At 41.7% G+C, this 21,702-nt stretch overlaps 1 long non-coding RNA gene across 1 annotated transcript in view; it reads right to left on the bottom strand.

Annotated features, from left to right (window-relative positions):
• Positions 1-21,702, bottom strand: part of LOC144466865 (uncharacterized) — a 70,033-nt gene that overhangs the window by 6,317 nt on the left and 42,014 nt on the right. The window lies entirely within an intron of this gene.

The raw sequence follows: 21,702 nt of genomic DNA, 5'->3' as shown, positions 1-21,702 counted from the left end.
GTGCTTATCCATAGGCAGTGTATTACATAGATGTCAGTTGGCACCCCCAGTTTGGAGAAGCAGGCTGGAGTCCAACAAGGAAGGGGGGGAGGGGCTCAACAACGAAACATATTTTAGCCACCTAAAAAAAAATTCATTATCACTTGAAGTGTATGCTATATTTAGATTTTTTCACTGCTTTTTCTTAGCGTCAGACAGCAACTTGCAACAAGGAACTGAAGCTGTTACATCGCTCTCTTCAAAGCCAGACTCCATTGAGAAAGACAGTGATTTAACATTGCTGATCACAGGAGCTGCTGGTCTACCACTGCTTCGATCACTTATTTTATTTGTGCTGTTGTGTGACTTAAGCGTTGTGAAGGGTTAATTTGGATACACCAGAGTCACACTATAATGCAAAGAAAGTATCCGATCGAGGCAGCGGTAGACCAGCAGCTTCTGTGTTAAGCGAGCCAAAATTGCTGTTTTTCTCAATGGAGTCTGGTGGCCTAGACAAGAGCACAGATAGGGAACTAAAGCCATTAACGGCTCCCCTGTTGGAACGGGCTGTCTGGCATAGTGTACACTTACACTGTTATAGAATTTTTGTGGCTAAAATACATCTTGCTCTGCCGCCATCCACAGCAGTACATTGCTCAGCTTCAGTTTCAGTACCCCTTAAAACTAGGAGCATGCCTACTGACATCTTCTGTATGTAATACACTGGCTATGGACACGTACCTCACACAACCCCATTTAAAAAAAAATCAGATCTTTCCCTTTAACCTTCAGCTGCAACTAGCAGTAACAAGTGAAGACTTTTCTCAATGAATTCTTTGACGGATTATATAAAATTTTAATGATCACTGTGGGGGAAAGTGGGTCATCGCAGCAGCAAAGCATTGAACAAAGAGTCTATTAAAGGTTATCACAAGTAAATAAAAAAGAGAATTATACAACTAATAAAAATAGAACGTCTTCACTGAAGAGATTTCCAGATGTCCATCATTTGCTCCCTGTTTGATCTGCAAGAGTGCATGTGCAAAACTGCTGTTTATACTGTATGCATTGTACATGTCTTATTATTCAGTCAAATGCAGAAAGGGTGGTTGTCGTGACAGAAGGCCACAGTCCACAGACATATTTTAGCAGCCAAAACTGCTGCAGTCCATCCATTTCTCTGCTGTTTTTTTAAACATGGCTGCTTCTCATTCATTCAAGCAGAAGACAGAGGGCATAAACGTCGCCGTGACCGGAGTAATATTATTTAGAGAACCTGCAGCATATCCACCACGTCTGCCTGACATCTATATAGAACGTTTAAATATAAACATGGATGTATGTTTACCGAGATGGATCACTAAACTTAGGAATCCTGGAAATGTAGAACTGTTTTTCTGTTTTTCATGTGCAAAACAATCACAGAAGAGCCTCCTGTTTCTTTTTACTTAGTTTAGTTTAGTTTCTCCATCTGGAGACACTGACTTTTGTACCCCGGCTCGGTGAGCGGTTTGAGAATGCCTTGTTTTTCATGAGCTCTGGATAACAGAATCCTGTCATCTACTGAGAGCTGACTATAAGTACGACTCAGTTTCTCCTCAGGGAAAACACATTAATTTGGATTTTGATTTGCATTTGTTTTGGTGCTGGTATTGACACAATTCCAGACCTAGATGTCTCATCTCAGCAGGCAGCTCTGATGAGCTCATCTGCATAAGTTGAAATACTCTTTGAGAGGGAGATTGCGTGGGTCACAGCAACTCATCCCATTGAAATACAGACAGAAACATCACATCATTTTATCTGTATCAGTCCCAGGGTATCAGAACACGGGGGATGAAGACAGGTGAGCAGAATGTCAAGTAGAAAAGGGTTGAACCATCCGCTGCGACACTTACACCTCCAATTTTTTTAGCACTATATCGCCGTTTTACATCACAAGACAGTAACACAGGTTAAACTTCCACTTCTGCCGTAATTATTCAGAATTTGCTTTCAACCAAACCCTTTCTTAATTAACATTGTGCTACAGTACAGATGCTTGACGGGGAAAAAAAGTGCTATGTTGTTGAGGGGAGCTGAATGCAGATTAAGGACTAACATGCAGTGTTGAATGAATATGACTTGTCTCTCAGAATGATTACAGTCACAGTGAAAGGGAATTACAGACAATGAAACAGATCTGTGTAATACCTCCATTCTTCTACATTTTACATACACAAATGATCTATTCAGATGAAAATGGAATGAGCAGTGTACCATTCAGTTGTGAAAAATTGACATGCTCACCCTGAGTACTTAAGCTTTTAATTCAATAATTCAATAACACAGCCGATTAAGAGCTTGTCTTCCACCTCCACCAAATGCTATGGGAGATGGTTCCACTTGGCTGAGAACTGTTGGTGGGGAAACAACAGCGAACACAACACATAAGCATTATTGAGAGTGTAGTTTTCTTTTTAACCGAGAGATGTCATTGAGCACAGCGTGCATGCCTTCGGGGTGAAAATATTAAAATGCTGCTTCTAGGTTTATTTGCATGTTTGTTTTAAGCGTAGAAAACAAACGTGTGCATATAAATAGCAAAAACTGAGCCCAATTAGGTAATGTAAATGTGACGCCGCTGAGTTTAATGTTAAAGAGGTGTTACTTGGAGAATCACTTTGTATGATACATACTGTTAATTCATTAATACACTCATTCAGTGGTTCATTAACACAATGCATGTATTTTTAATTACAGGCTTTGAAGTGTGCTAGAAACACTTCACTGGTGTGAACGTTAGTCATGCTCCTTTTTCACCAATGTTGTCCCACCAAGTGACAAAATGCCTTGACATGAGCCAAGAGATGACACTAATAGGTTTTATGATTTGTAGTGTGCTGTCATTATCGTTAGTTTTAAATGTGGATTAAAATAATACTTTGACATTTTGGAAAATATGTGATTTTCTCTTTCTTGGTCCGTGTTCTCTATTGCAAATATGCAGCTATAGTCAGCAACCAGTTAGCTTAGCTTAGCACACAAAGACTGGAGACAGAGGAAACAACTAGCCTGGCTCTGCTCTTGAAGTAACACAAATCTGCCTTCCAACACCTCTAAAGTTCACACATTGAAATATTATATTTCATCTGTTTAATTCTGGTATAGAACAAAGTGTATGAAAGGTTAGAGGAGACCGGGGTTGGTTGGCACACAGCGTTTTTCTGCTCCTTTGAAGGTCACAGAAACAAAAATGTAACATCAGAATGTTTGCTTTCCTGACCTGCACTCATCTTCTATTTTAAAACATCTGAAAGTCACAAACTTTTTTGGTGAGGGTAACATTTCAGTTTCATAGCATCCACCCATCCATCAATTTTCAACCACTTATCTGAAGCAGGCTGAGCAAAGTATTCCAGACACCCCTCTCCACAGCAATGAGTTCCAGCTCCTCCAAGGCGTTCCCAGGCCAGACAAGATATGTAACCCCTCCAGCATGATCTGGGTCTGCCCCGGGGCCTCCTACTGTACCAGTTGGACGTGCCTGGAGCACCTATAAGGCGAGGTGTCCAGGAGGCATCCTGATCAGATGCCCGAACCACCTCAACGGACCCCTGTCAACGCAAAGTAGCAGCAGCTCTACTCCGAGCTCCCCCTGGATGTCCGAGCTCCTTTAGAGGGAACTCATTTTAGCCGCTTGTATCCGTGACCTCATTCTTTTGGTCATTACCCATAGCTCATGACCATAGGTGAAGGTTGGGGCGTAGATGGACTAGTTAATCGAAAGCTTTGCCCCCTGGCTCGGCTCCCTCTTCACCAGGACGGTCTGGCACAGTGCCCGCATCACTGCAGACGCTGCACCAAACCGCCAATCCATCTCACACTCCATTTTACCCTCACTTGTGAACAAGACTCCGAGACACTTGAACTCCCTTGCTTCATAGTATCAAAGGTAAAAAATAAATAAATAAATAAATAAGTGGTCTGTGGACTAAAAAGAGTATAAAAATAGAAATACTGGAAATGGTTATTTCTAGTTAAAGGAATCTTCATTGACACAGCTACATTTTGATATAAGGTTTAAAAGTCTGTGATGAGTGATGGCAGCTGGCTTCATCACAAAGGTGGGTCAAATGTGAGCCGTGGTCTGCGATCTCACATGTCCCAACCAAGTGTAAAATTAACAGTTGTAGCTCTAACTCTATTTTAATTTTAATTAAAAAGTTAAAACTATTTTGAAAGTTAAAAAACAACATAATTTTTTTTTTGTAATGGCTTATGGCAGAAGTAATTAGATATTCCTACTGATGAAATGCTTTAAAATGTTCTTATTTTTAAACAAGGCAAATGCGTTATTAAATGGTGGTGGTTAACACTCTCGCCTCACCAGCCAGTTGGGGGCCTTCTGTGTGGAGTTTGCATGTTCTCCTCGTGTCAGTGTGGGTTTTCTCTGGCTTCCTCAGCCAGCTTCCTCCCACAGTCCAAAGACATGCAGGTTAATTGGTGACTCCGTATTCCCTGTAGGTGAATGTGAGCATGCACGGTTGTCTGTGTCTATGTGTCAGCCCTGTGATAGTCTGGCGACTTGTCCAGGGTGTACCCTGCCTCTTGTCCAGTGTCAGCTGGGATAAGCTCCAGCAACCCCTCGTCCCTGTACCTGGAGAAGTGGTTAAGGATAATGAATGAATGAATGCCTATAGCAGGGGTGTCTAACTCATTTTAGTACATGGGCCACATACAGCCCAATTTGATCTCCAATGGGCCATTGCATAAATACCTGTAAATAACAAAGCCTTCAAATGTGTCCCTCTCTTTTAGTGTAAAGAAGGAACCCTACAAGTAGCTTACAGTCTGAAATCAATGAATGAACAATCCATGTACAAAACAAATGATAAACAGTCTGAGACAAGGGCTGAAGAATGGCAGAAAAAAAAACCATGCAATTTCAACAATATATCTGTTTTTCAGCAAACTCATCCTCAGGGTGTGGCTTTGGTGCTGATGCTTTGTTAGCAGTAAGGTAGCTAGTTTCACAGCTGCACTGCTAAAACTAAACCCAGACTTCTTTTTCCTTAAAACCTGCCAATATTTTATCTTCCCTGTTCTTTGTTTTCCTCACAAGTTGTTGTATTTATCACCATGATAAGTTTGATACTGGTGCTGAATATAATATTCCTTGAGCTCTGAAAGGTGCTGTAAGCATACCAAGTGCACTGGCTTCCCGAGTGGGCCAGATCGGACCCTTTGGCGGACCGGTTTTGGCCTGCCGGCTGTATGTTTTACACCCCTGGCCTGTAGCATTTTAACATTGTGCACAACATGATTTTAGTCACTGATAAGCTGTTTTAAGAAAAAGATCTATGTACATTAAAACATATCTATTTAAAGCTGAGACCTTAACCTTTAATTCACTACTGGTCAGAATAGTTTAACATAAATTATGCCTGAGAAGTAGCCTACAGCAAAGAGTGAGAAGTCAGTCGGGCTAACTGTTTCCTGTGTTCCCAGTATTTATGCTAACCTAAGCTAACTGGCTGCTGACTGTAGCTTCATATTTAGTGCACAGAAATGAAAGGGATCAGTCTTCTCATATAACTCCCAGCATGAAGGCAAATAAACTTATTTCCCAAATCGTCCAACCGCTCTTTTTAATATCAGGGAACTATTTTTAAAAAAACCTTGAAACCTGTTTCACAGTTTAATACCACGGTGCACAGATTCAGAATCCTTTTAGGTCACTTTGCTAAATTTGGTTCACTCATACAGCAGATTTTATGAGGCAAATTGTAAACTCATAAGATAATATTATCCTCACTTTGACCATGCAAGATTTTGGTTCAAGCAAGAAATATTGAGCACCCTGCCATTTGGTGATATTAAAATATAGCCTATGCACTGTGTCTTTGTTTTAGCTTTTTTTCCTCGTGCGTTGGTGGAAACTGTAAAAGCAGTTTTCTTCAGAGAGAAGAGAGAGCTGTTATAATGTCTAAAGTAAGAGTAAACTGGTCAAAGGAGATGACTGTGAAATCCCTGCTGAAACCACACTGAGAAAAAGCAGTTAACCAAATTGATTAATGTGTTGTTAAATTTCCACAGAGCACTGTGACATGGAAATAAATGTAAATGCCATCTTCCACTATTTGGCAATGATTTCCTTAATTTGGATTCAAAGTAGCACTGTGAGATATGCATGTGCTGCAGCAGCCGCACTTTCACCATTTATTTCCCCTTTGTGACTGTAGACAGACCTGACAGGGCAGCGTGAGAGGCTTTTGCAAAATACTGTCCTTTAAACATTGTTCTCCTCCCGGAGTATGACACTGTTGACTGCATTTAGCTTTCATTCAGACCCACAGGAATTAACACCCCTTTTATTGACCCTGCCTGACAGTAAATTCCAGACTACACAGCCATTCGGTTTGGAGCGCTTGTTAAAAAAGGTGTTACTTATGGCGTTCTCCTCTGGGAGGAGTTCAAATGCACGCCAATCTGTCAATCATGATTAATGTTCAACGCCAAGAAAGGATATAGCATAAGGGAAGCAATCCGGCAGGACTTCACACAGGTTTCACTATGTGTTACTGGGTCATGACACACTTTCCTCACTTTGAATTGGGCAAAAATAGTCCTCTACACGCCTTTTTAGTGACAAAGTGGGCCAATATCTGCATAAAGTGGAAAAGCTAATGCGCTCTGTCATCTGCTCAAAAGTCCTGAGTCTAAAAAGCTTCACCCTTTAAGTGCTTTGTCTGCCATCACAAATAAGATGGAAAATTCAAAGGTGATACGGAGAGAGAAAGGGAGAAAAGGAGCATTCGACGGAGAGAGTTGGAGTATAGAACATGCCCAGCCTTTTTAGAATCAATAGACAGTTTATTGAATCAATACACAGTTTGGTGTAGTGCGAAACCTGTCTGTCTGACGAAAATGGTAGATGTTGAGTACCGTGGCCCGATTAAGTGTCATACAGGCATAAGTGTGCCATCCTTGGGGTTGTCAGACACAGCGGGTCTCCACACTATTTAGCGGTGAAGGTAACAGTGAAGTGAAGGATGTCATATAGCTTGAACGTTAAGCTTTTTGTATAGCTTCTATAGCTGTTAAAGAGGAGTTCTCATTAGCAGTTGCTGTGTGTTAACTGCAGTTAATAATGCAGCCACCTTGGTTGGAGGCGGTTTCAGTGTGAGATAGTTGGGCTTTTTTTTTTTTTTTTTTTTAACAGTTTGCATGCATTAGCACATTAACTATATAAGTATTTGAAGAGAGGAGAGAGAGAATTACTTTTATTGGCCAAGTATGTGTACACATACAAGGAATCTGACTCATTTTTCAATGCTCTCAATGTACTTACACATAATTTAAGATTACAGCTAGAGGCAAGGACAACAAAGCTGGACAAATAAAGGTAAGACAAAGACAGGACTATTATGTGGGGGATGGCCGAGCTGGTTAGATCTCACTCCCTAGAGGGCACTGTTACAAAACATTTGTACTGATATTTTCAGAGCAGTTTCAGGGGTGAGATGCTTTGCATTAAGGTGGGAGGTCTTTCAGTGTTTGTCATGTCAAAACAACACATTCTCACTCTGATCTCGTCACATATCGACGTTTGGTCATGGACTTTCCACGTCAAGATATGTCGTGAAAGGTACCCTGGGTGCGATTGGGACACCGTGTCAAGTTCTGCCTGTTACATGCATTGTCTTCTTTCAAAATACACCCCAGTTTTCACAGGAAATGTAATGCTCACATACAGTCTCTTTCAAAATAAATGCACTACGTCGTATTTCCTTTAACAACAAACGCATGTGGTTGGGTTTATGGTGCATTCCTAAGTGCTGGGAGGTAGGAAGTTTCAGACTTCCAACTAGAAAAAATGCATTGAAACGCCATCGAAGCCAGAGGTCCTAGTTGTGGAGTCGGGCCAGATTGAGCTACCCCGACCTCACCGCAAATCAACAACGTGACGTCAACACAACAATAGCGGCGCACGCAGGGATGCACATCGTGACAGGTAATACTTCAACGAATTGACAAAAAAACTATAATTCTCTGCATGTATGTGGTTACATTACACACTGTAATGTTAAATCAACTCGTTCTGCACGCTGTCGGTGTGAAAATATGTTGCTATAGTGTCTTTCCATGACGATACACGGTGAAATGTAAATGCCCAATTACTTTACATAGCGATATCTGGTTGTACCTGGATCTGCGGTCGTCCATGTTTGTTGTTTACGTTCAACATTGATCGTCTGGAATGCTGGATTCCAGACAATCTGGATCTAGCGCCCAATGCTCGGGAATGCAGCATTAGGCAACAAGAACACATGGTTAGGTTTAGGCAACAAAAGAATAAGAGAGAGAAAAAATAACAAGGTTTGGCTTTGTAATCTTGGTCTGTGTTTGTTTGACCCACCAACCACCCCTCTTGTCCACCCTACTTGGACATTTGTCACCTTTACTTTCTTTCTTGCCCGCCGCATTTTCCCCTAACACCACTGAGCACCTTTAAACTATATCAGCAACCGCATGCCGACGTGAAAGGACGGCTTTATTTTGTCAGTGTCTGAGGCTGCAAGTTACTGCCCAAGTGCTGGATTTCGACAACTTCGGAGTGAGACCGGGTTGGTCCAAATGTAACTGTCCATCTCTTCTGTGTTTCTCTCTCTAGGCTTTTACAAAGTGGGTTTATAAGAATTATTATTATATAAGAAGAACAATTATTACCATTAAGAAGTATGAAGCAGTTTCTCCAAGATTTTGCAGGCTGTTTTTGTGATCGCTGTGGCCTGAAATGTCTAAAAACTGTGATGGATGTTGCAATGCATTTATTCATTTTTTGGAATAAAACCACAGGGGCAAATGAAGTCTGCCAAAATAGTTGTGATGCTGTCTCGGATTCGGGGCCTATTGTTATGAGCATTCAGTGTTTCCCACAGAATTAGGACCTGTTTGTGATGATGGGTGGGAGCTGATCGCCGATGATGCTAGAAGACTGTCTCAGGGAGCTGCTCCCCTCTTGCTCTCCTTGCCCCTCTCCTTGACTGAATCAATACACTACACAAAGCTCCACAGTGAAATTAAATGTCAACAGTTTCAAATAGTCAAATTTGCTGTCAACTTAAAGTGCTTAGACATGATTGCAAGGTCATGCAGAATAGGAATTGGCTGAATTTGTGATAACTGTGTGTAATCACAACATCCTTGAGGGGCTGATAAAGGGAGAGCTTTAGTTTACGTAGTTAGAGCTAAGCTAGGCTACAACACGTGGCTGCTAGCTTTGTCAGCAGCAAAAAAAAATCCCAGTTGCTAGTCACATTCTCTTTATTGGGTTGTTGGTCACAGGTATTGTTCTTTGTTTTGGTCTTTATAATGTTATATATAAGGATGAAAATGTACCAATAGGAATGCATATGTTCTCTTGTTGCATTTCAGTGGGAAAATTTCAAAATTTTAATGAAATGAAACTTTCTGAATTCATTTTTAAGATCACCTCCATTTTTCCCAATACAGGGGCAATCAACCCCATGATGGGGATGGAAGTCACAAGTGCACAAGACATATTTGACAGTCCATATCTTTTGAACAGAATGAGTTTGATCACTCCATTCCTGTCTGAGCCTTCAGGCTTCCATTACACATTGAAAGGGAATCTATTTAAGATACAGTCTTTAAAGGGGTCCATGAAAGTAAAAAGAGTGAAGACCAACTAAAAAAAAAATTGTCTACATACAATCCAGGGGTTTAATAGGTCTTAAACTATACAATTAGTGGAAATAAATACATCCTGAATGGATAGACAAAGACTGGGTGATTATGTACAGTATGTGTGGGTGTACATGTTTATATAGGCTACTGTATATACAGCACGCAGGATTTACATTGACGGTGGATTCCCACTTGCAACAGGCAGCCATTAGTTTCCATGCATTTCAATTTGTTTTTCAAATCAGTTTGTAGAGAGCTGAAACATCCTTTAGATAGAGGAGCTGCAATGTCACACTGCACATGTACTTATTTTTACTGCTCATTGTGTTGCAGTTTGGTTGTGACTAAACTCAGCCTCTCTCAGTGCATTCAAAGACACTCTAAAATCCTTGATTTGAGTGTCAGCTCTTAAAGGGCATTGCATTTGTGACAAATATTGTCAGAAAATCAAACCCACAAGACAAAAATAAGCCAGTATGCATGCTGTGAAGAGGATGTAAAGTAGTTTTTCCTTTTATTCAAAAGTTGGCTGTTTTGCAGCACTTCCACTGACATTAAAGCCCTTATGCACCCGTGGTCCACCCAGGTGTTTTCACTCATTTTGGCTGATTAAACCTCGCCTGAGGACTGTGTGGGTGTGTGCTCCACTGACATCTCCCTCACTCTCCTGCTTTATTGCACCTGTTAGGGTCAGTCAATTTACACCGTTATGATTATTAGTACATGAGAGTTTGGGGACCTCACATCCAACAGAGGTCTGATACGGCAGAATAACTGAAAACGCCTGTATGGAGCCTTTAAGTCTAAGGTGTCAGAGCACCGCTGAAAATGGATATGAAACAGAGATGAGAGTTGACTTGAATGGACTACCTGTCTCAGATATGTTTCATATTTTATGTCAAATGAAGGCAAATTATAGATGTGTCAGAGCTGTTATGGGAAAATGGGCAAACACTAATAATTTATTGATTTTAATTATTATTTCCCCATCTAGTTTTCGACTCTTAAATTAGCACTGGAACTCAAATTATTCCTGAGTTGCCTTTTCTCCCACTGTCCTCAACACACAGCTTTCTGCTGTATAGTGCAGCGTTCACAGTAATTGGCTATTTTGATTTGTTTATCCTTAGTTTGTTTAAACATGCTACATATGGATTTTTCCATTCTACTGATATGCTACAGTTTTCTGTGAATTAAAATGCTTGTGAAAGAATGTTTATATTGTTAGCCAGGGATGAGTAAGCCAGGGCTTTATCATTACACGACGCAGCCCAGTCAATAAAACATTAAACATGTCGCGCTGTGACTGAAATGAAGTTTTCTGGGTCATCTTTTGGTTACAAATCAGCCGAGCAATCTGACAGCAATACACATTAAAGGTTCACTGGTTGCAGCAACTGGTAGACTGGGTAATTTAAAGTCCCTCACACGCCAGCAGCAGCTTTGTGTCCGCAGATAATCTTCTCGATTAGCCATACTCTGGTTAGGGCACATAGGTTAAGCTGTTTTCATGCAACTTTGATACCCTTTTCAAATGAGAAGCTCTGTCATCATAAATAAAGCATTTAAGAGAATATCCTTATCCACCTATCGTGGTGTTTCACCCACAGATAGATCAGTCCGCTGGCATAAAAGTATGAAAAGCAGCTGCCAGCTACCCCCTCCCTCTTTGAATGAGCGAAAGTAGGTTAACCATAACGCTGTGCAAGTCGGGTAAATATCACAGCAAGCCAAGCCTCTTAACCTCATAATGAGAGCATTTGTCTATATGAACTATTATAGGCCAGTTATAGCAGCCCCCATACTTTGACCCAAAAGTCAAGGTTTCCTTTTGTAAGTGGGGCAAGCATGAGAATCAAGTAGCTCCATGTAGCCGCTGACACAGCTCATATCAGCAGAGGTTAACACATGGTAAGCGTCAGTGTTATTACAAAGGAACACATTATTACCGCGGTGTGCGTGATTATGCGTCAACTATTTAGTCACGAAACACCCTACACACTGGAATTTATGTGCAAGTGTTGATGAATGTTGCCACTCTTTTCATTTTCACCAGCAGCTGCTTGATGATGGAATCTCGCTACATGCATTCATCAAACACAATGCAATTTTGAGACTTGACATGGATGTCCTGTGGTGCTGTTGTTTCACAAGCACAGTACATTTATAGACGTGTAATGGATCCATTATGAATGCCCAGTTAAGGTAAATTGCTACCAAGAACAGGCTGCAGTGTTTTAAGAAGTAACGCCAACTAATAATTTTGGCAGCCGCAGAAATGCATGTAAATAGGGTGACCTTACGCCAAGATAAAAATATGATTTGTTTAAAGAAGTGCATGACAAGGTGCCATGGCACTTGAGTGGATTAGTACAACCCCCTGGGAAATCATCCATTTTCAGCTCTTGCATGGGTCTGAATCTAATTGCATGCAATGGTATTATATCTCTCTTTTCAATCCTGTTCATCGTCACTGTGCTATATGAAAACCAAACCAAAACCATGAAGACAGATGAGTTTTCCCTGTAACAGCCTGCGTGCCCTTGGAAGTATCTATTAATGGACAATAAATAGCCCTTCATCGCCGCTCCTGCTCATTTCTACACAGATGATAGTAAGATGTAGGAGTGAAAGACGCATTGCTCTTTATTTATCCTCCTTCTGAAACCTCAAGAAGAACATTAGTCTAAGCGGAGAACAAAAGCAGAGTTGTGAGGGTCAATTTGTAAAGATTCAGTGACCTCTGCGTTCATCCTACAATGATAATAATAGTCCATAATTAAAGCCGGAAACCTCAGTGCTTGCACGGTGCAACATCTATGCTGATTAGAGGTTAAAAAGGTCTCGACGTTGACCTGAATCTTAAACTCGTGTCAGTAGGTGCACAAAGCGATAAAACACCATCAAAGAACGAGTTGACAGACAAGCGTGTCAAATGCTAAATCACCGATCACACGGCACATCCAGTAACAGCATCCACAGGCAAAGGCCTGCTTTGTCTTTTCAGGCAATAACTGGAAGTAAATCTGGATAAGTAAATGTTTGGATCAGTGGGAGCACTAGGATCAAAATTATTTGTGTTGGAGTCGAAACACTGTTTGCAATATTGACCCCCAGAGCCACGGCTACAGTGAGATCCACTGCTCTGTTTCTTGTCCATCTGGCCGCTCTCCTCCCCAGAATTTGTCTCAGTAAAATGTTACATTCTTCAGTTAAGTTTTGCAAATAGTCCTTTTTGGAAATAATTACACCGTCAAACATTTAAAGTCAGATCATGCGGGGTCTGTTTACTGTTTACCCAACGCCAGAACAAAGCCAAAAGCAGAGGCAGCTCGACTAAAATGAGCTGCATCCCCATTTCAAACCTGCATGCTTTAACTGGCACCGACTGAAGTCTCCGCATCAGACAGTGATGCAATACCTCCTGTCCAATCCACTCTCATTTCAATTCTCATTACGGTCTGTCTGCAACAAGGACGCAGCATCTAACCCAGAAAAAAAACAACTTTAAAAAAAACACTATTACTCTAATCGTTCTGAATATTATAACCTTGGTAATTAGGCAACTGCCTCCTCAAGGTCACTATTTTACTGCGGATGAAAAAAACGCTTTAATGGCATCTACCAAAAGCTTCCCCGACAGAATGTGTGTGTGTCTCTTCAAGCCCCAAACCCTTATCACTAAATCCCGGGCAGGATTTCATGCAATTTGTGAAGGCAAATGTGTTCTTTTCACTAGTCCCTTTCCTGAAAACTCCACATGTGTGGATGAAAATGGCAGCCAAAGTGGAGTTTCATTCTGGCTTAGATGAGGTGAGGGAGCATTTACATTCCCTTGATCCCTTATTTTTTCTCCCTTTAGTGAGGGATATGAAACGTAACCATCCAGCATGACGTTTAAATCCCACAATCCAGCCTCTCTATGAACCTTTCCTGCTGATCCAAACAAACAAATCATGCCTCTGATTAAACCCAAATGAAATTAAATTAATATACAATTAATTCAATGTATAATTTAGCGAGATTAAACCGAATTGAATTGGAAGGCCTGTCAGAGGGGTGGAAATGATGGCAGTCATGGCAGGAGCAGGAAACCTGTTTCCAGGTTATTTGATTGGCCGACATGCTACCACAGCGCTCCACTGGATATGCACCAAAGGTACAATAAATGAGAAACTGAACACATTTTGAGCAGCCTTGAACAAATCGAATGTTTATGAGGAGTTTCCTTTGGGGATTTAGTTCTTGCACCAGAGGGTGGAGTGATTGCGTGGGCTCTCGTCATCTTTTTTTATATTCCAATCCATTATAAAGACTCTTCCGTCATATGTGATCCTTCTCCCCCCCGTCATCTTGAGAAAGGAGATTAGAGCTGGATCTGAATACAATGTTGTGTTTTTTTTTTTTTCTTTTAAAACCACGTCTCCCTGACCTTGATGGAAACGCATCATGGGGTCAAGTGTGGCAGAGGAATCAGGAGCTGAGAAGAGACAACCACAGCTCTGAAATAGGCCAGCTAAAAGAAAAGCTTGCCATATAATGAAGTGACAATGGTTGGAACTGACACCTGAATTGAGTGTCATCTTTAAAATATTACTGGAGAAAGGACATGTGGGGACTGCAATATCTCCTTCCTTTCAGGACAGTGCTGTTTTTCTCAGGCTGAGGGAAATAAAAGGGAGCAGTGAAGAACCTCTTGCGGGAGTTTCACTATTGACTTCAGTGCAGCATCTGACAGCCACTTTAAGAACTTTATCTTAAGGCAGTTTTGCATGGAGCGCAGAAGTCTCACCCCTTTTCCAAGCTAGCCTTTGTTCTACTGGCCTCGGCTCCACAAAACATTTTCTCAGACAGTCTTTCTTTTATAGCCTTTCTGAAAAGCTGTAATATGATAACTGGGGTTTTCTACCCAATATGCTAAGCTAAAGTTAGTCTTGCTATCAGTGACAGATTCTCCTACAGGTGACACAAGGCCCTTTAATACTGCCTGTTGGAGGGGATATCATGCTGCTATGCCGCCTCACCGTGCTGTTTATGAGGCACGATCGCAGAATGGGGGGACAGAATAATCTCACATTCAGGCCGCCACGGGAGGTAGCAACAATGTTTAATCAACATCTGTATAATGCAGGATTGATACTTCTGCGTCAAATCAACACTGTACCTATAGATCTACGTCGACCCTATGCTGTAGCCTAACGTGCACCTCCCCAGAAATCTAACTACACATTGGGTGACACAGATCTTCTGTCTATTTTTGTAAGCTGGGGGAGCCATCTTGGTTGTTGATGCAGAGGCCAACAACTGAAGTTGTTAAATATCACTTAACGTCTGCGATACCTATGAACAAAGGCACTCCCCGCAGTGTTATAAAATGCACCAGCTGGCAAGAGTTTGTAATGCCACACACAACTACATAGTAGTATAAAGAGCGGTAAAGTCCGTATAGGGTGGGTAAGAGGGGAGGTGGATGGGCCAAACAAACTGTGGACTTTCATCCAGGAACCCGCTGTTCATCTCCCGTGTGAAACCAAAAGTCAGTGGAGTTATTATCATATCAGTGTGGTGTGCTAGTATGTGTAGGATGCTGTAGTAGTAATATATGCCACATGACTTGTGTGACATCACATGAGATGTGGTGATGCTGCGTCATGTGACATGACAAGGTGGGTCCATGTCATTGGTCCGACATCCCATTAGTCCGACGGTCCGCGGTGCTGAACGGCTCCCGGCGGGCGTATTTCTACCTTGATGGTGCGCCGTGACCGGCTCTGGGTCAGCTGGGAAAGGCTTGAGGCGGAGCAGGCTCACGGCTTATGTGTTTGTCACTTTCTTTTTCATTTTAACCCACACCATGATCTTTTCCTGACCCTAACCAAGTGGTTTTTGTGCCTAAACCTAACCAGACCTCAACCACAGGGCATCATGATGATTTCGGAACGGACTTCGGAACAATGGGATTAATATGGTCGGAACAATGGGATGTCGGACCAATGGGCAGTTCCCTGACAAGGTTACGTTGCATTGCATTGCGTTGCATTGCAATGAGTTGCGTTACGTTACGTTATGTTACGTTACATCAGTAACAACCATACCCCAAGTCATGATGTTTTTTTCTGAACCTAATCACCGCCTTTTGTTGCCTAAAATTTTGAATAAGACTGTGTGCATGTAACCTGCAGAAACTACATTTCCTGTGAAAAACCAACCTGGTCTCACTCCGAAGTCGTCGAAATCCGGCGCTTGAGCAGTGACTTGCGGCGTCAGATACTGACGAAAAAAGCCGTCCTTTACTGTTGGCATGATACGCATTATAGTTTAACGGCACTTGGCGGCATTGGAGGGAAATGCAGCGGGACAAGAACCAAAGTTAAGGTGGCGAAAGTCCGCATAGGGCAGGTGTGAGGGGTGATGGATGGGTCCAACAAACACCGACTTTCACCCAAGAAAGCAGTGTTCTTGTCCCGTAAGATTCTGAAGCCAAACCCTATTCTTTTTCTGAAACCTAACCACATGTTTTTGTTGTTGAAGGAAAAAAAACATCTTTGCGGTGTTGTGCCGATGTGGTGTGTTTATTTTGAAAGAGACTGTATGTAAACGGTTAATTTCCTGTGAAAACGGAAGTGTATTTTGAAAGAAGACAATGCAACAGGTAGAACTTGACACGGCGTCCCAGAACGTCAACAACCACCTTACTTTTCTTGTCGTATCTGGACATGGAAAGTCCATGACCAAACGTCAATATGTGACAAGGTCGGAGTGAGAATGTGTTGGAAAAATGGAAGTGTATTTTGAAAGGACAGAATGCATGTAACAACAATTGACAAGCTGTCCCAGAACAGAGGCAGGAGGGTAACTAGCATGTCATATTTTGCTGTTTAGGTCAGCAGTATTTGACACGTTGGGGTGAGAACAGGGTGGTGGAGCACATTCCAAAAAAAAACAAAAAACAAAAGAAGAGGATAAAATTTTCAAACTTGCACATACTGTATTTTTTATATTATTATTGTTTGTTAGATAATTGTTTATTTGTGTTGATTTCTGATTAGCTTTTAGACTTGTTTGTAATAAATACACTAAATATCAAAGGCAGGGGGAGCTCGCCTGTGGTGCTGGATCTGCTAAGGCCGGCACTGCTTGCTCCCATCACCTCATATTTTCAGCACTAAAATAAAGCAGCAATTATTTTCTCAGCATTCAACAACTACCAGTCCCATACGGCTTTGATAGCACTCTGACCCCCCCGGAAACTTGTGCTTGTCCTCGGCCTCCCCAGGCCAAAAACTGATAGGAAGCAGTGCCACAGTGCAGAGAGTAATTGGCCGTTTCAGTGGAAAAAAGTAATATAATAACATTGCATCTTCTGAGAAACGATGTAGCGCAGACTTATAGAGAATTTAAAGCTCAGAAACTATCATCAGAACTGGAACTTGATAAAAAACGATAGCTTAAAGCTACAAATTCACTCATAGGATATGAATAATGTCTTTTTTGTGGCCAGCTTTGTATTAGCTTCTCCTTCCATTCACACAGCACGGCATGGCACGAACACAACCGACAGACAGAAAAATGCAAAATAACACACAAAACACCTTCCCCCACATCCAGTTCACCCTCTCATCCACCCACTCCACCTCGCTCATTACTCTTGCAGCTTTGCAAGTCCTAAAGAGTTTTAACTTCACCATTATGCATATGCGTGCCAGCAGTAACGGCTTATTATTCACATACATCTATGATATGCATGGTGTTCATCAGATAATCTTCTGTTTTGCCGTGTGATGAATTAGCCGGCACTTCACACATGGTCCCTACCCTTTGCAGAGAGGAAGAAAAACAAGGAAACAAAAGGAGAATAAATTATCTGTTGTCTGAGACAACTTCCAACTGAATCCCATTTTATTTATCTATCATGCTTCGTGTGGGAATTTTGGAGGATCCTCCCAGTCGACTCAAAGGAGGACAACATCCAGAGGAGAGTGTTTTACATGAATGAAACAGAGCATTACTGGCAGAGGCAGAGAGAGTGACTTATCATCAGGAAATTTATATGACCATGAAATTCATGACAACAAATTCTCAAGGGAAATAGATTCATTGTCTCCATGCTGATGCCGCTGAGGTGGTGTGTAATGTTTCTAAAATGAGTGTTTCGGCGCAGCTCTTATATACTGTATGTCACATTTATTCTGTTTGACAGCAGTTAATGGGCCAACATACAGTATGAGTCAGGTTTTGTTTCCTGGACAACTTGATGTGCTCTGGAAATGATTATGTACGGTCGACATGATTAAAGGTCCAGGTCTGTGAGGTATGTGCATGCAAAGGCTGTCTATCATTTGCCAGAATTATGAGCACATTGTTACTCAAAAAGTTAACAAGCGACATCGAGGCATCAACATCTACAGCGTGTGACCTTGGTCTGTCAGAACGAACCTTGCTGACAAACCTGATATGACATTTTGAGTGTCTTGGGTTATTCTGTGAATGAGAGTTCAATCATCACATCATTAATGGGTTTGGAGTGGGGCCAGTCATTCATGACACCGTGCTTTATAGCTTCGCCAGAAATCTCCGCACCGAAATGAGAAGGTTGTAGATATTTTCTATGGAGCTATTTCCTGAGCAGTGGGTGCCTTTGATTAATGGCTTTTTCCCTGCAAAGCCATTTAGGTAATCCAAAAGAATAATCTTCTCATGTCTTTGATACCTTTAACTGAGCAGGTTGACCAGGGCTGGCCGTCCCCTCTTGGTCAATTACTGGAGGCTAATTAGTATTTATGGTTTTTGTCAGCTGAGATGCTTTTAGGTCAATTGCTTTGTCGTTTTGCTCTTCATTTGTGTTTGCAATTGTTTTTCTACACAAGTTATTCCATAGTAACTTGCCTCTCCTGCAGTAACAGCAACATGTATGAATAGGTCTGAGATAACCAATAGATCTAGGGAGGCTATTTTGCATGATTATATTTATTCAGCTCAAGTGGCGCCTTATCCAACAAAAGCAATTTACAGGCATATTGATCATAGGCTCTGTTTTATTAGTCAATAAAGTCAGTTTTTATCAGCGAAGGATTTCTTTTGCTCAGGAGAGCCCCAGTGTTGACTGATCCTGATGTCTGTGTACTCAAGTTATTGTTTTCTGTTTTTATTTCTTTTGAACTTCATGCCTCCCATCACTCTCCAGACTGTTGTAAGGCTTTATAAAAAATTCCCCCCAAAATCCATCTCAGTAAGTAAATATAACTGCTTCCCTTCAAAGCCTGTTGAGTGCTTCTCTTGACTCGCATTGACTGGGCATTGCCTTGGAGACTCAGCCAGCACTCTACACCATGAGTGTTAACGCCAATTAAACTCCTGGCACCACCCTGTCATTCCCCACATTCTGTGACATATGAGTGATAACACAGACCCTTACCTTCAGCCCTCATCTGACGAACATTAAATGGCACTAGACCCTGGCGTTTCCTGACATTTTGCAGCAATCGATTGCAATTTAATCAGTGTGAGCATGCTGCTATCAGCCACGCTTGCACCAGCTGTTTTTTTGTGTTACCTGGGCTGAACACTCAACATTTCTTACAGCAAATTCAAACTCCGAATTCTCATTAAATAACCCCCTCTAAAAAAAGACAAGATCACAGCATCAAAGTTGATAATAATAATCACAGATTTGATGTTCCTGTGAAAGCATATTTCCATTCAATTTGCACGCTATTAGATTTATTGTCTATTTTGAACACTCATTACTCCCTCCCTCTCTCTTTCTCTGTCTATCTGTCTCAGTGTGTGTGTGTGTGTGTGTGTGTGTGTGTGTGTGTCTGCCTCTCTCCCTTTCTCTTTCCCTCTGGTGGTAAGTGCAATAATTATCCCATTATTCTTTGAAGTCTTCGTGAAGGCCCCAAAACAATCCCCAAACATGCGAATACACGGTCCTTTTAAGTATTTGAGGTCCTAGAGGTAGCCCACAGCTGGAATATTCTCTCTTTGAAATTCCAGCAGGTCAAAATAAACCCCCAAAAGAACATTGTTTTAAGGAAGCAAAAGCGTGGAGCGTGTCATTTCCAGGAGCTTAAACGAAACACAAACCTTTTCTTTGAGCAAAGGTGTACTGAGGCCAAGACTCTACTTCCAAAGATTATCTCTAAACTCATAGCGATGTGTGCCTCTCGAATCCTCATAACACCACCGTTGCTTACTGAAGGAGGTTTTAAAGAGACCGCACAAACACACGCAGATGCCTCAAGGTAAGCATAAATAAAGTCCATAGAGCTCAGTGCTGAGATGAACAGACTGAGCTTTCAAGAGACTGCTCGGTACCAATTTCCAAATGACTTAATGGGGTGATAATGTGTTAAAATGAAAATTTGTCTCTATTTTAGGAAGACCTTGAGATGTATTGCCGGCTGCAGATTCTCACACATTTGCACGTGTGCAAGCACACACAAGTTATTATCCCCTCATCCTTTGAATTTGCAATTAAGTATGCAGCGCAGACTGTCATCTTATACAGAGAATCCAGGCTAAATGAATACACCGGCGCATGCTCCTATTTCTATGCATATCCAGATGAAATATTGATTATGAATGGCAGCAAGAAACCTGGGCTATTAGGTGGAATAACATTTCACAAACATGCACTCTCACCTTAATTGAGTAAAGACATTAAAACGTCAGTGATGTACAACTATCTGAGTCCTGCCTGCCACTAGGTATTACTCTGGGTTACTGCCTAAGGCTATACAAATATGAACAGAAAATGAAAGCAACTCCATAACTGTTTGGATGGTGGATGGTCTGATAAACGTGATGGAAATACTCATGCTGTTTATGTCATCTCAGCCTGTGCTCTCCCCAGCCTTATAACTAAATCCACATGAGAGCAGGGAGAGGGGTGATGGTCAGCCGAATGATCATTGCTGGTGCGGAACAGGGACATGACGCCAAGCAAACCGCAGCAACGTGTTGATACACGCATGCAAACACGTACAAAGTCTTAAACATACAGCGGCACACTGTCAGACAACATGACACAACATGCATGCAAATGTACACACTGCATGGGTGCTAATTAGCATGTGTAAACAAGTGAATGACACAATATGTTTCCCATTATGAAATGCATAGTAAATGAGTAAGACATATGCAACCCCATGACTTATTCAGCACAGAGAGGCTGTGCAGTGCGAGTTGGATACTATCATGGCTGCAAATGATCACCCAAAAGATGTGAGCAGAGGCTGTCATTAAAGGCACAATGTGTGTTACCGTGGCAACATCATAGAGGCCTCCATTTTTTTTTTAATGCTGTGGCTGTGAACAATCAACGTTGCACCCAATCCCCCTGAGAATTAAAGGCACATAGCTAAATAAAGCTCAAGTACCCTGCTGCCACACTTTTACAATCCACTGTTTGTCTCTTCTCTGTGGGGAATTCTGTAACAACCTGTTTCTGTGGGGAAAAGTAGGCAAAGTATCAACACTCGACAATCAAAGTAGCTCGGTGTTAGCCAGGATTTAATTTTAAAACAATTACTCCAAAGACAAAATGACAAAACTGTCAAATTTTGATTGTCACACATGTAGGTCACGGTAATTGAACGACAACACAAACGCAGCTGTGTCTCTCGTCTCCGCTCCCTTACTGATTTAAGACGATCACACAGCTGACATATTCCTCTTTCTCTGGTAATTTCATTCAGCGTCCTTGCTCCGACTTGGTTAAATGTAACTAAGTTCAACTCCCCGCACACTTACTTTTCCATTATGTTCCACCACGACCTCTCTGACCAAGGTAATTACCTCGGCTCTTGAGTCATCGGAGTCAAAGATAAAGCCGCAGAGATCTTTCTGCATCAGATTAGCAGTGTGGTTTTTGCAATCCTCAGAGAGCCGCAGCACAGTTGTTCATTCTCGGCTTGCGTGGTGATTTCTGCTTGTTTGTTTATTCATTAGCATTTGATCTGTCAGCCAAAGAAAAGATGTCTTTAGTTTGCAGGAGAGTCTTGTCAGCATGAGGAACTGAGATAAGGT

This window comes from Epinephelus lanceolatus, chromosome 14, assembly GCF_041903045.1.
Source record: "Epinephelus lanceolatus isolate andai-2023 chromosome 14, ASM4190304v1, whole genome shotgun sequence".
Classification (NCBI taxonomy): Eukaryota; Metazoa; Chordata; class Actinopteri; order Perciformes; family Serranidae; genus Epinephelus; species Epinephelus lanceolatus.
The sequence above is the reverse complement of the archived record's forward strand: the minus strand, read 5'-3'. Positions and strand labels throughout refer to the sequence as shown.